This window comes from Crocodylus porosus, unplaced genomic scaffold (assembly GCF_001723895.1).
Source record: "Crocodylus porosus isolate Cpor-Errol unplaced genomic scaffold, CroPor_comp1, whole genome shotgun sequence".
NCBI lineage: Eukaryota > Metazoa > Chordata > Crocodylia > Crocodylidae > Crocodylus > Crocodylus porosus.
In genome coordinates, this window is record NW_017728943.1 from 21,102,474 (window position 1) to 21,109,348 (window position 6,875).

Sequence of the window (6,875 nt, forward strand, 5' to 3'; positions counted from 1 at the left end):
GCAGGCCCAAGCCTGCAGGCTTGGGGTTCGGATGCCCCCATGTTTCACCTGCCCTCAGCCATAGGGCCGCAGGAGCCAGCTAGGGAGGAGTCTCCTATTTCCATAAAGTGGGCATGTAGCAGACCAGCCAAGATAGATACCTATTATAGAGCACAAGCTTTCAGAAACACGAGGTCACCTCAGCAGGCAGTCATAGTTTCATAGATGTTAGGGGCTAGAAGGGATCTTGCAGATCATCTGTCTCCCTCTGACAGCTGTGCACAGACAGGCCACTGCTATGAGGAAGACCACAGTTCCTGGATATCTTGCTGGGTTGGTCAGCAACAAGGCATTTCTGAGGCACAGGTCATAGCGCCTAGTATCTCTCCAGGTTAAACATCACAACCACTGGTGTTTTTCTGGGTTTGTGCCTGTACTGAGGAATCTTCTTACTGAGTTTCTCCTATGTTGGGACAGGACTGGCGTCTCCCCATGAGGAAGCACAGAGGCCTACAAGGATCTCTCCTGGTTGGGCACAAACATGGCACAGCCAGGAGGAAGCTCATAGCTGCCCTGATCTCTTCTGGTGGAGCAAGGACAGTCGTAGCTGTGACAGCCATGGTGTCTCCCAGTTGGGCAAGGAGGACTCGCTGCTGTGAGGAAGAGCAGAGCTGCTGTTCTTTTTCCTCTGTGGGTAGTGATGGGTCACTGCTGTGAAGAGCCTCACGGGTACTCGGTGCTCTCCTGGGTCCTGCATGGAAGGGGAGAAATTCTGTGAAGAAGCTTGTACCTGCCGATTTTTCTCAAGCTTGAGCACAGAGTGGAAACCACTGCGAGGAAGCTGATCCCAGCCACACTACCTCTTGGGCTGTGCTAGGTCAGGACAGGCCGCTCCTTTCAGAAGGCTGATAACTCTGAGGAAACTCACAACTACTGAAGTGCGCACTGAGTTGGCCAGCAACAAGATGCTGGTGTGAGGAAGCTCACAGAGATCTCTCCTGACTTGGGCAAGAACAGAGAGCACTGCTTTGTGAGAGGTTTGCTGCTGAGGTATCTCCCAGAATGGGCAGTGCCAGTGCACTGCAAAGGGATAGCTGCCAGAGTGACTCAGGAGATAAGCAGGGATAAGGTAAGGCTCTGAGGAAGTTCACAGCTATGGTGGGTTCTCCTAGACTGGGCAGGCAAAGGGCACTGAAGTGAGGAAGGTCACTGTGGCAGATTTCTTTTAGACTGAAGCTGAGACCTGAGAACCTCTCTGAGGAATGTCAAAGCTGTCACACTCTTATAGCCTGGGCTAGGACATGTCAGTGTGATGTCTTTGTGGTTGGGCATGGATAGGCCAGTGCATGAACCTCTCATTCATGGATGCTGGATTATCTCTTGATTTGGGAAATAAAGGTACAGAGCTCTTCATGGTGTGGGCCATGAATGGCACATACCCCCAGCAAGTGGCGGGGCATGGCAGCAGTGGGAGCAGTGGGAGCATGGCAGCGGTGAGCGGCGAGCTCGCATTGATGCTGCCAGTGGCAGGGGTGGGGTGAGGCGGGGATGGGGAGTGCCGACCAAGGGTTGGTGGCCATCTACAGCCACCACCGGCAGTGTTGGTGGCACCAGCGGGATCGGGAACTGCCTGCAGACACTGCCATGTCAGCGGCAGGGTGGCGAGCAGTAACTGCCTGCAGGCACCACCAACAAGTGTCAGTGGTGCCTTTTTGTAGGGTGTGCACCTCCACACTCAGGGGGTGCACATGCACCCATGTGCACCCCTTACACATTGCCCCTGGTGTGGGCTGAGACAGGGCATGGTTGTAAGCTCTTTTCTTCCAGGGTCTTTTTTCTGTGTTAGGCAAAGATAGGACACTACTTTAAAAAAGCTCACAGCTCCTAGGGTCCCTTCTGTGCCAGGCACAAGTATGGCACAATCTGTGAGGAAGCTCACAGTTGCCAAGGTCTTTCTTTCCTGATGGACCTTTCAGAATGACTTAGACAAAATGTAGGACTGGGCCAAAAGGAATGTCATGTGTTTCAACAAGGACAAGTGCCTAGTCTTGCACTTAGGACAGAAAAATCCCATACACCAGTACAGGTTGGGGGCTGACTAACCAGGCAGCAGCTCTGCAGAAAAGGACCTGGGGGTTACAGTGGACAAGAAGCTGAATATGAGCCAGCAGTGTGCCCTTGTTGCCAAGGAGGCTAACAGCATACTGGACTGCATTGGTATGTGTGTTGCCAGTAGGTCAAGGGAAGTGATTGTTCCCTACTACTCAGCTCCAGTAAGACCACATCTAGAGTACTGCAGTCAGTTTTGGGCCCCCCACTACAGAAAGATGTGGACAAATTGGAGAGAGTCCAGTGGAGAGCAACAGAAGTGGTGAGGGGGCTGAGGCACATGACTTATGAGGAAAGACTGAGGAAACTGGGCTTATTTAGTCTAGAAAAGAGAAGTCTGAGGGGGGGATTTAATAGCAGCCTTCAACTACCTGAAGGGGGGGTTCAAAAGAGCATGGAACTAAGCTATTCTCATTGGTGGCAGATGGCAAAACAGAGCTATAAGGAGCAACGATCTCAAGTTACAGCAAGGGACGTTTTGGTTAGATATTAGGAAGAACTTTCTTACCAGGAGGGTAGTAAAACTTTCTTACCAGGAAGGCAGGTGTCATAGCCCAACCATTGGCAAAAATTTTCAAAAATTCATGACGCTCAGGTGGAGTACCTGAAGACTGGAAGAAGGCGAATGGGGTACCCATTTTCAAGAAAGGGCGGAAAGTAGATCCCAGGAATTACAGGCCAATCAGCTTGACCTCAATCTCTGGTAAGATTCTTGAGAAAATGATCAAGGAAACCCTTCTGGATAAGCTGGCTGAGGACAACATCCTGGGGGACAGCCAGCACGGGTTTGTCATGGGTAGGTCTTGCCTGATCAATCTCATCTCCTTCCATGACCAGGTGATGTATCACCTGGACAAGAGAGAAGAGATTGATGTCATATATCTAGACTATTAAAAAGCCTTTGATCTGGTATCCCATGACCTCCTCATGGAAAAATTGGCCAACTGAGGCCTTGGCTACACCACAGTCCAATGGCTGGGAAATTGGCTCTGAGATCAGACCCAGAGAGTGGTGGTCAATGGCAGCGAATCATTATGGTGCTCTGTGACCAGTGGCATCCCCCAAGGCTCTGTCCTTGGACTGGTTCTCTTTAACATCTTTATCAACGATCTGGTCATTGGTGTCAGAAGCGCACTGGCTAAGTTCGCCAATGACACTAAACTTTGGGGCATAGCGTCCACACCTGAGGACAGGCTAGTGATCCAGGCTGACTTGGATAAACTTAGTGGGCTGACACAAACCTGATGATGTTCAATACCGATAAATGTAAGGTACTCCACCTCAGGGAAAAAAACCCTGCAGCATACTTATAGGCTCAGCAGTGCTACGCTTGCTAGCACCACTGCTAAAAGAGACTTGGGGGTCATGATTGACCACAAGATGAACATGAGCCACCAATGCGATGTTGCATCTGATAAACAAAACCCTGGCTTGGATTTATAGATGCTTCTCAAGTAAATCTCAGGATTTCTTCCTCCTGCTGTACTCAGCCTTGGTGAGGCTGCAGCTGGAGTACTGCATCCAATTCTGGGCTCCACAATTCAAGAATGATGTCGAGAAGCTTGAGAGAGTCCATTGGAGAGCCACGCGCATGATCAGAGGGCAAAAGAATAAGCCTTATGATGAGAGGCTGAGAGCCATGGGACTCTTTAGTCTGGAAAAGTGCAGGCTCAGGGGTGACCTGGTGGTTGCTTATAAGTACGTAAGGGGTATACATCAGGATCTGGGAAAACATCTGTTCACCAGAGCACCCCAAGGAAAAACAAGGACCAATGGTTATAAACTCCTACAAGGCTATTTTAGGCTAGACATAAGAAAAAGTTTCTTTATGGTCCAAGCCCCCAAGACCTGGAATAGACTCCCTCCAGAAGTGGTGCAGGCACCTACTCTGGACTCATTCAAGAAACGCTTGGATGGTTATCTTGCTGGGATCCTTTGACCCCAGCTGACTTCCTGCCCCTGGGGCAGGGGGCTGGACTTGATGATCTTTGAGTTCCCCTCCAGCCCTAACATCTATGAAATTTATGAAAAATACTGGAACAGGTTCCCCAGAGAGGTGGTGGAAGCTCCATGCTTGGAAGTTTTCAAAACCTAGCTAGACAAAGCTTTGGCTGGGATGATCTAGTTGGGGATGGTCCTGCTTTGAGCAGTGGATTGGATTAGGTGGCCTCCTAAGTTCCCTTCAAACCCTCACTTTCTGTGATTCTATGAGTCTATGACTGCAGATACACCACTGCTCTGAGGAAGCTTGTGCCTATTGGATATTTATTGGTATTGGTTAGCAACAGGGGGCTGCTTTATGGAATCTCATGGCTGCCAAGTTTACTTGTGGTATGGGCAGGTAGAGGGCACTATTGTGAAGAAACTCACAGCTGCATCTATCACTCCTGGGCTGGCATGTCAGGACACTGCTGTGAGGATGTTTCTCCCAGCTTGCAGCAACAGGGCATCAGTGTGAGGAATCTCACAGCTCCTGAGGTGTCATTCTGAGAAGGGCCGGTCTGAAGAAAACCCCAGTTGCCAAGATCTTTTCTGGTTGTCCGTGGACATGCCACTGCTCCAGTGTTCACACCTGCTAGATTTTATACTGATATTATCCATAACAAGGCACTAATTTAGGGAAGTTCATGGCTTCTGACATCTCCCATGGATTTGGCAGGGGAGATGAATTGGCCAGCCACAGGAAGCCACTGTGAGGAAGTTTGCAGCTTCAGGGATACTTCTGGGTTGGGCAGTGGCAGGTCACTATGACAAGAAAGTGCAGAACAGCAGAAATATTTCCCAAGTTGGGCAGTGGCAGGCAACTGATGCAAGGAAGCAAATGTTATCACCAAAAACCCAGGACCATTCCAGAGACATGGCTATAGCCCACCTGTGATCAGGACCTCTTTTTCAAGCTTAGGCACAGAATTAAGGGCCAGTGACAATTTCCTTAATGATTATCCTTTTTGTATACCATGTCAAGATACAATTACACTTCCCGATGATTTCATTCCCTTTTAACAGGTAAGGTTTTACTGTACTACCACCAAGTCAGATAGAGGCAAACAGCAGGTCTAGAACTCAATGTTTTATTGATTACATCCCAAAGCACAAGAATAAGCACTGCTCTCAATGCCTATCTAGCTGTGGGCATCCGTACAATACAGAATCTCACCTATACTATCTTGGGAGACACAGAAGGGAGGAAGAAGGTGGCATCCAGACTGGCAGCAGGTTGTTTTGAATTTGCTGAGATCTTCCAAAATCCCCCTTTTCTCATTTATACTCAGTATATATACACACAGCTTATTTTAATACATAGTCTCTGATTGGTTTTGTCCAGATCTCTTTGTTTCACTGATACTTTGCAAACTAGACTGAACCGGTTTTTCTATGAACTTTGAAGATGCCAATTAGATGGGGTCTGTGTCCTTGTGAAAATTACAGTTCTGGGAGAAAGGACTTCTTATCTTTTTCCTTCACCATCTGGGAATACTACTTGCCATGTTCTGTTTTGGTTTTTTTTGCTTTGCTGTCAAAACCAGTGATAACACATCTGCAAAGGCTCCCTCTGAAACAGGCTTTGGGGCTTTCTGCTTTAGCCACATTTCTGTATCTTAGCCTAAGTTCTCTGAAAAGGCCAGGGCTAACAACAGGTAGTTTTGCTGGTGGACTCTTGCTTTTCCTCTGTGCTCCTGGATTCATACTCCCAGGGCAACTTTAATTCACACTTTTATTTCTTTTCTAGACATAATATACATTTTGCCTCTACCATAGCCAGTTAACAAAGACACATTATTATTTCAGTATGATTCCAGCAAACTACGTACAATTAAATTTTTAATAAAAGGCAAAACATCAGTTGTTACTTTTAACTTCCATTAAGTGTTTTCCAAAAACAGTTATTCACACTTGGGTTAGCTTAATGTTAGTGGTCTTGATGAACAGATTCTTGTTCTGTTTTCCCAGGATGCTGCTTGTGACTTAAATGTAAGTTTATTGATTTTATATCATCTTAAGCACATATTATTTGTAATTTAGGCTTTTGCTAGTAGTAGGCCTGCACTTGTCAGTGTGGTCTGTCAGGTACTGACCATGTTTACAATACTAGATCTTGAGCAGGAACCTGGAAATGCTGTAGGGAACCTCACAGCTGCCACAGTCCCTCTTGGACTTGGACAGCCACTGCTGCAAGAAAGCTCACTGCTCTGAGGTCTCTCTGGTTGGTAATAGGTAGACCACTGCTCCTGGATTTCCTACTGAGTGAGAAAATGGCAGGAAATTGCTGTGAGGAAGCTCTCTGAGGGTACCTCTCCTAAGATAATTACACAGAGCACTGCTATGAGGAAGTTCACCACTGCAGCAGTCTCTCCTAGGCTGGCCAGAGATAGGGCACTACTGTGAGGAAGCTCACTGCTGTGGCGGGTCTTATCTAGATTACGCAGAGAGAGCGCAGTGGTGTGTAGAAGTTCACAGCTTCCAGGATCTGTCTTGGGTTGAGTAAGGACAGATCACGCTGTGAAGAAGCTTACAGCTGACCGTTTTTTTTAAGGCAGTATTGTGAGGAAGCTCAGTGTTTCTGCTCAGGACAGAGCAGTGCTGTGAGGGAGGCTTATTCTGGTAGCATTATGGAGAAAGAAAGAAAACCATTACTTCCTTCCAGTGTGAAGGCTAAGGAATTGCTTCTACCTTGCAGCTTTCCATACTGAAGTGGAGACACTGAGATCACTGCCAGCCCTGACTGCAGCCAGGGGACTCTTAATGCAGCAAGAAGCCTATCAATGGGACTGCTATATAAATTCAAG